Source organism: Bolinopsis microptera, unplaced genomic scaffold (genome assembly GCF_026151205.1).
Source record: "Bolinopsis microptera isolate Bmic1 unplaced genomic scaffold, MBARI_Bmic_1.0 sca4, whole genome shotgun sequence".
NCBI classification, from domain to species: Eukaryota; Metazoa; Ctenophora; class Tentaculata; order Lobata; family Bolinopsidae; genus Bolinopsis; species Bolinopsis microptera.
This window is the reverse complement of record NW_026971776.1, coordinates 1-9287: the sequence shown is the minus strand read 5'-3', so window position 1 is coordinate 9287 and position 9287 is coordinate 1.

The window sequence follows — 9287 nt, the reverse complement described above, 5'->3', positions numbered from 1 at the left end:
CCAAAAAGCAGATGAAACGCTTCGAGGTTTTCCATCAAACCTCCTTGAGAAGGATCCTTAGGATTAAATGGTTCTTTCATGTGACCAACGACGAACTTCTTAGGAGGGCTGGCATCAAGTCAGTTGAGACTTTTATCAGTGCTGCCAGGCTACGTTGGTATGGACATGTAGTTAGAATGCCAGACTCTAGACTACCGAGGTTTCTGTTGAACTGGAAGCCAAATTATGGAAAGAGGTCAACGGGCAGACCCCGTAAGAACTGGAAGTCCTGCGTACTCGAAGATGCTGCTAAGTTTACAGGTGTTTTGTAAACATCGACAACGACACAACAGAAGCTTTGGCTATCAACCGAGTACAGTGGAGACATATGTTACGCCGCCAACGCGATGTGTGTGATGCAGGCCACTCCAACGACTAGGAGGAGACCTTACCATGTAACATGTATGTAACATGTATGTATTAATGAAATTTCGACTGTGTAAATTATTCTGAAATTATAATCAAAAAGAGATGATATTTGACCAAAGCCCATAATCATGGGTAGAGTGAACCGCTGCCAGTGTCTCTCTTTTCCAAACAAAAGAAACTGATATTAATTTGAGGAACCGTCCGCAAATGCAAATTGATACCGAGAATGAAATCGGTCGCTCGCTTTTCAATAAGCTTTATTTCAATTCGTAAGCCGTGAAAATATTGGACTTACTGCCTTTTCTGAGAAAATCTTGAAAATCTTCTGAGATAAGGAAGTAATTCCGTGGACTTACTGCCTTTTCTGAGATAAATTATCTGTGATAGGAAGAAGTAGCTGGACTTACTTCCTATAAAAGCATGCTAAAAGCGGAATTTTAGAAAGCGATTTCCCAAAAAGAACATAACTTTACTGCCGATTGATATTTTCGCTTGAAATTTTCAGAATCGATGTATAATTACATTTCAACTTTACTTAAGTGATAAAAATGTTCATTAAGGCCTCAACAAAAATTTGGTGGCCGATTTTCAAAAACGCCGGATGTATTTTAGTCGCAAAACATAAACATTGGAGCAGTTATTGAGCTGTTATAATCGCAGAGAATGTTTAGTTTAGGTATATCTTTTAGATAAAGTTTATTTTCATCAAAATATCGATAAGATATCATTTAATGCACTGAAATCTTTCAAAATTGGCGAGTTGGCCTAAATAAGGGCATACTATTATTCAAAAACATTTATTATATGATATAGGGCAATTTAAATTTACCTAATTGTTTATATTTTACAATATAATCCAAAATACATAGATCCAAACCTCAAAAGTTTAGTAAAAAGCTTGGACTTACTTCCTTCTCAGAAAAATATTGAACAGAGATTTTTCTCAGAAAAGGAAGTAAGTCCAAGTTTTCTCAGAAAAGGCAGTAAGTCCATCCAGTATGAAAAATAAGCTCGATTATTTGGCATAAAAATGGTTATATCTAAACTTATGGACGGCTCAAAGCTTTAATTTTTTTGACAAATTAAAATTTGACTAATTATTGATAACTCAACGTGTTTACTTTCGATCTTACGCAAAAAGTAAGCGGAGAAAAAACCATAAACGCAAAAGTCGCAATATCTCGAAATGGCAAATATGGACTTACTCCTTTTCTGAGAAAACGGCAGGATGAATATGATGATTAATCACTCTACACTCGACTGTCACGTGACTTTTTCAACCCCTTCTCTAGCTGGTCCTGAACGACTATTCGAAACCCTAACCCTGTAATCTGATCCCAACCCTAACCCTAACCCAATCCTTAACAAAAGCATATGCTGAAACCCTAACCCTATTGAGAAATTTGACTAAATTCCTTATACGGTCATATCACGTGATCGAGACAGTTTTTCGCCAATATCTCATCAGGGGAACATTTTAACCCTATGTCATGGGGGGTGATTCGGAATCGGCGTCCGAAAATACATCGATTGAAGTTAGTTTCAACTGTCGGGGACCCTTTTAGAACAATCTCGAAGATCGACTGTAGAGTGATTTAGCACGCTCGAAAACGGCAGTGGGGACCCCAGCTTACCCAGGCTATTCGGCGGAATGACAGGCTGAGCGCCGCCCAGTAACAATGGCTATAGCTACAAATTTGTTTGTTGTTAATAAACTAGCCCGGCGCGCGCGCTGCTAGTGCTTCATAATAATTGCCTCGGGCAACATTTCGAGAAGAAAGCGGCGTGCGCTACTTCGAAGAAATTTAGACGAGTAACATCCGTTAACTACTAATGACAGCGTTTGATTGAAAACTTGGTTTCAGCCCCCGGCCTTGTGAACAGATTATATAGCAACCTAGATAATGCAATGACGCAAGCAATAAACTATTTCAATTTTATTTCAATGCTAGACATTTGCTGCAAATAAAAAATTGCCTAGTTTGTATAACGGTTTAAGTTTTGCAATTTCGAAACGAAGCTTGGAGCACTATGCACTAATGGGCCGCGCCGCGCATCAAATAATTTTTCTCGCAACCACTTCGGTAGATTAGCGACATGCAACACTATGTCTCACCGAACTGCAAAGGATTGAAATCGTGAATAAAAACGAAGCAAGCATTATAATGCGCGCCGCGCGTCAAACATCAAATCGACGACGTCTTGACATACGTTGCATGCCATTTTTCGCGCGCGAAAATATTTGGGATACGTAACATGAATCAAACGACGTCAGACGTCTTTCAACATTTGCACGTAAATGTGTAAAGTAAACGAATTATTTTTACCTTGACGGATGTTACTCGTCTAAATTTCTTCGAAGTAGCGCGCGCCGCTTTCTTCTCGAAATGGCCCGACGGCACGAGCTACGAAGTAGCGCGCGCCGGGCCAGATCATTAACAGTGGTCAATTTTTACCTTATACATGATTGCAGATTGACGATGTTGTTCATTATTAATTGTTAATGGACTAACCTGTTACTTAGTGCGCGCTACTTCTTAATTCGAATATTTGGTCTCAAGTCCTATTTGAAAAAAGGGCCGCACCTTACTTCAAAAAAATTTAAACCACGAAATGAAATTCATTAAATGAGGTAAAATATGTTTATCCTGCTTATTCTTATATCAATAATAAAAATAAAAATTGCCGATGTCAAAGCGGCTGGTTTTGCTATTAATGATTAACTAATTCGTTGTAGCACTCATTTATATTCTTGTCTTTTTCTTGAATAGGATTAATTGCCTTATTTATGTTTTTTTTATAAAATTAGCTTACACCTGATCTGGTAACCCCAGTTTTTTAAAATCTTCACCATTTTCATAGCATTTAATCTATTGAATTGGTTTATTCATTTTTCGAGGGTGTGTATCTTTACAGCTAGACAATTACCATTGCTGAAATTATTGTATACTGTCCGGAACATTTTATTTTATCTTATTTTTATCTGGTAACCAGATACTATACTTTGACTGTTTTTGAATTACAGTCAAAGGCACATATTAGTAGGGGATTTTAACTTGGCTATCGTAAACTAGCCTGACGATCAGTCATCTTGCCATTTAATCTAATTTTGTAAAAATTTTCACGAAGACATTGGGTATTCCCAGCTTATTAACTCCCCTACTCATTAGTTTGGCAACACTTTAAGTATTGTGTCATATTGAGAACATTGAGAACCTTGAGAACCTTGCTAAGAGTTTTAAAGTATTAGATCAAAACAAAATGTTCATGTCTGACCACTTTTGTATAACATTTACCATTGACGTTAAGACCAAATATATAATAATAATTATTATGATTATTCAACAGAATAAAACCAACAGAAGTGATTTAAAAGATTAAAAGATTAAATACCTTTATGTGGTAGCACTGCATGCCCATGATATAAATGGACTCAACTTTTATTGCACGCAGCTATATCTTTCACCACGTTAAGTTTGAATTACCAATAAAAATATGTCTTACACCAAGTATTTAAAGCAGCTTAGAATTAAGGTTTTTATCTATAAATATAAGGTTATTATCTGGGCTTCAATTCTGAGTTGTTGGGGAATCATATTTAAATGTAATGACCCTTTTCTCGCCTGGAGTCGATTTAGAGTATATTTTGATGCAACCTGTGACTGGTAGATCCCTGAAAAGACCATTAAATCTCAGTTCCAGCCCTCCTGGTATGACTCTGAATGTGATTGTGTCCTGCAAGATAAGGAAAAATGGAGAATTACGGCTAAAGAGACAAACTCTGAGCAGTGGCGTAACGTTGCCTGTTGGCGCCCCCCTGCCGAAAAGGCGCCCCCTGTTGGTGCCCCTTCCCCTTTTGGTGCCCCTCCCTAAAATTGAACAAATTAGGTGATATTAGAGAATACGCCGGTAAAATCTCTAAAAAAGTGTGTATCTAGAGCAAAACGCGCAGTTTTGCTAGTACTTTAGTTAAGTTTTCGAAATTGTCCCACATTCAAACGACGCTTTGGCGCCCCCCTAAGACGGCGCCCCCCTGCACAGCGGGGTCAGCAGGGCCCTTCGTTACGCCACTGACTCTGAGTCTTATAAACAGAAATGTTGTATACTTTAATACTATGATGAACGAAAAAAATTAAACTCAGTATTGACAAAACTCTGACGACGCTTTTATCTCCAAGAAATTCTGGATCTACATAAATTCCAAATCCAAATAAAGTATCAACCAGGATCCCTCCAACTGTCAAATTCTATAATAGTTTTCGAAGCAGACCATATGATCGAAATAGCTTCTTTTGTAGATCTATCACTATGCTGAAGTAGAATAATCTATCAATATGTATCCGGCAGTCCAAGCAGATTTTATTTTCAAGGCCAATCTGATCAAGTACCTCTGATTCATACTTTGAACATGTATGATTGCCTTAAATTGCCCTCAGCTCTGACTCATAACTGCACAAATGATTTTGTTCCACAGGTAAATCTTATGAACTCAAACAAATTGTGCCAAAAGGAGGAAGATTTTTAAATAATGATCCCTACATTAACATAGAGAACAGAAATTCAGGATAATTGTCCTGGTAAATTGGGAATCCTGGTGGATTTCTCCAACAATAGACGACTTGTAAAATGTAAATGTACAAATTAGCGGGGAAGTAAAAGCTCCCAGTTAATTGTGTTCTCATTTCCAATAGTAGTGGGAGGCGACACTAGTTAGAGGGGTTGACTGTCAAGCACTTCAAAATCTCATGTCACAATATTCCTGTAAATTTGGCATTTTGCTGAAATGTTAACATATTTTAGGGATGGTACTAGTCGTGTACTAATAAAGAAGAAACGTCATGCCAAGGGGTGATTACAAGTCGAAGATCCCAGTTCCGGTGATCAAGCCGCACCTGCTACAATGGAAGCGAATGATGAAGTGGGATGAGGTAGGTGTTTAATGTGTTTAGTAATCCTAATAAACTTATTCACCCATAATCACAGATCACTGGTGCACAGTGTGCCCAGGCTGCGGGCACACTGTGTGGGGAAGGGGTCATTTGACAACACTTTTAAGGGGTTTAAATTGTCACTGTCAAACTACCATTTTCTTACCGACACTTCACAAAGTGACCTGCAGAGAACATAATATAATCTATATGTTATTTAGTCACGCATCTAATAATCTCATGTATTAACATATTACATTATAACTTTCTTAAATGGGTTCCAATAACTGTGACACTGAAGGAGGGTTTAAACAGAGCACCTCTAACTCTGACTCCATGACACCTGGTTACCTAGTTACCTGGTCACCTGGTCACCTGGTTACCTGGTTACCTGGTTACCTGGTTACCTGGTTACCTGGTTACCTGGTTACCTGGTTACCTGGTTCCAGTAATACTGAAGGAGGGTTTAAACAGAGCACCTCTAACTCTGACACAATGACACATTGTACTAACCGGGAGCGTTTGACACACTGTTCTAGTCTTATAATACAGTGTAGTATTACTGCTTATACTTGAGGCAGGTGTGGTCCCTATTATACCTAAAACTACAGCCCACACCACTTTACCATTCTCCCTTTGTGTTGTGCTGTGTATAACATGACATTTTGTGGTGTAATGTAAGCACATTGCGCAGAGTGCCATTGTATTATGTGCTACAGTAAATAATGTTACAAGTTATGAATTTGTGGTAATTTGTTAAATAATTCAATACTGAAAGAATTGCGTTGTTGGCCGTAATTACTGTGGAGGAGGTGACCCCAAGTTATTCATTTAAGTAGAGGTTAACATTAACATGGTATTATATGATGAGATTTATCAAAACATGTTACTTCATTATTTGCATAATATTAAGATATGTGGACAATTGAATTGTTGTCAATCGTAATTCTTTTCTAAATTTAATACTTTGGATGAGGGAGGTGGTCCCCACAATTTGTTAATAGAATGTTCCACCGAACCCGGCCTGGGCCCACACCATGAAATTATTAATTTATGTGGCTATAACATGGTATTATATAATAGCAAATTTATCAAAACATGTTACTTCATTATTAGCATTGAATATATTATGAAATGTGGGCAATTGAATTTCCTGAAGGTTGAGATTGTAATGGCAGTCTCACTACTGGTTATATAATGTGGCTATTAACATGTTACTGTGTGGTTACCAGGTTATCAGGTTACCTGGTTACCAGGTACCAGGTTACCAGGTTATCAGGTTACCAGGTTACCAGGTTATCAGGTTACCAGGTTACCAGGTTACCAGGTTACCAGGTTACCAGGTTACCAGGTTACCAGGTACCAGGTTACCAGGTTACCAGGTTACCAGGTTACCAGGTACCAGGTTACCAGGTTACCAGGTTACCAGGTTACCAGGTACCAGGTTACCAGGTTACCAGGTTACCAGGTAACCAGGTTACCAGGTTACCAGGTTACCAGGTTACCAGGTAACCAGGTTACCAGGTAACCAGGTTACCAGGTTACCAGGTAACCAGGTTACCAGGTTACCAGGTACCAGGTTACCAGGTTACCAGGTTACCAGGTACTAGGTTACCAGGTTACCAGGTTACCAGGTTACCAGGTACCAGGTTACCAGGTTACCAGGTACCAGGTTACCAGGTTACCAGGTACCAGGTAACCAGGTAACCAGGTACCTGGTTACCTGGTTACCTGGTTACCTGGTTACCTGGTAATGGTAATGGCAGCAGGAAGTCTCACTACTGGTATAATGTGGCTATTAACATGTTAGTGTGTGAGCACACTGTGTACTGTCTCAGTGTGTGTAATCGTGTCTAAACAAATGTGAATAGGTTTAATGAACTGCTCATGAAAGTGGAGAGTGTGCCTCTCGGAAACTTAAACTTGAACAGTTTAATTTAACCTTATAAAGTTGGGGACTTTAGTCAGAAGCTCACACTTTGCGCTAAATAAACAAAACAGAAGGAACATTGTAAATTATTATATAATATTATGCCTCAGAACGAGTCTTGTCAGTATAAATCTTGTCAGTATAAATCTTGTCAGTATAAATCTTGTCAGTATAAATCTTGTCAGTATAAATCTTGTCAGTATAAATCTTGTCAGTATAAATCTTGTCAGTATAAATCTTGTCAGTATAAATCTTTTCAGTATAAATCTTGTCGGTATAAATATTTTCAGTATAAATCTTGTCAGTATAGTATAAATCTTGTCAGTATAATTAATCTTGTCAGTATAAATCTTATAAATCTATAATCTATAATCTATATAATATTATCTATATCTATTATATCTATATCCTTACATCTACAATTTAGTCTAGAAGAATATTATGATCACTGACTAGATATGCGCGTGTGCAAGGACTTGTGCAAATGTGCAGTAATTCTCTTTGCTCCTTTGTAATATTGGGAATATCCAGCTCTGACAGACCAATGATAGTGGGACCTTTAGTTATGACAGTACATAACATACCACGCCTACTTTCACACTCGCTTACTACACGTTATGTCATGATGTGGTGCCTGTTAGTATACAGTATACAGTATACAACTGTGTTAAATTACACTAGCGTAATCATTTGGAAACCCCTCTCCCCCTCGGCTGATTACGTAATATGTGAACCACCCCTAACTATGGTAACTGGTAGTGTAACTATGGAAACCCCCCCCTCTCCCCCTCGGCTGATTACGTAATATGTGAACCACCCCACAGGAGCAAGTAACACAGAGTAAGTTTAAAATCGTGTCAAAATCTGAAAAAACAGCTATTCTGCATGTTGAACTATGCGTGTAATAGAGTAATAGTATCCTTACACATTTTACTGTGTACATAATCTACTGGATGTGTATTTTGAGCCGAATATAGTTTTCATGTGAATACTTCATTGTACACAGATTGAAATGAAATTATGAAAAGAGTGAAGTCTGTTGAACAGATATGAGTTATTTTCCAGAACAGTTATTATTATTAGTTTAATGCAGTTTCCGACAGAACGACAATGTGTCTGTCTAAACTTAAGTTACCATGGTGATGTAGACAATGTGTCTGTCTAAACTTAAGTTACCATGGTGATGACCTAGATTATGAAGTGACAGCATCCCCCGTACTTACTACATGACCAGTAAAAGTTAGCTTCTTGTCACTAGTTCCATTATGTGCGTGTGCTAGTTACTGTAGTTACCATGGTGACGACCTGTGCTAGTTACACAGAGGAACTCACTAACCTGACCTTTATGTAAAGCTCGCGCTGTAATGTGTGTGTGTGACAGTATTCTATATTATACAGTTCTATATTGTTATAAGTATGAATGAATCTGGGGACCTGGTGTAATACCAGTATAATAATATGTAAGGTAGTAATAATATGATAGGTAAGCTTGTAAGGTGTGATTACTCAGCTTGACAGAAAGGTAGGGTGCCACCATGACAGTAAGGTAAGGTGCCACCATGACAGAAGGGTAAGGTGCCACCATGACAGAAATATTCTCCCTCCGCTGTAATTCTCCCCAGCACCATTACCGTGGGAGCTGTATTATATATTGTATTATATATTGTATATTGTTCCTGTTACGTATTATGTTTCCAAATATACCTGCAGATCCTTGTTGAGGTATGGTTACATGTATTTGAACAGACTATTAGAGAGGTAGAGAGAGAGAGGTAGGGTTTTCAATAAGGTTTTCATCTGGACTAACCTGCATTTAGTCCACTGAGATGAAACCGATCTCTAACAGCAGCCTTCAACAGGTTCTAGTAATTCTCCAGAACAGTTCTCCAGAATAGTTCTCCAGAATCACTGGAGAACAGTGCTACCAGTGGTCCACGTAGCTGGCTGCTGAATTAGTGCTCACCTTTACACACGTTTACTGTATCTTACAATAAATGTAATAGATTTGTTTAAAAATTTCC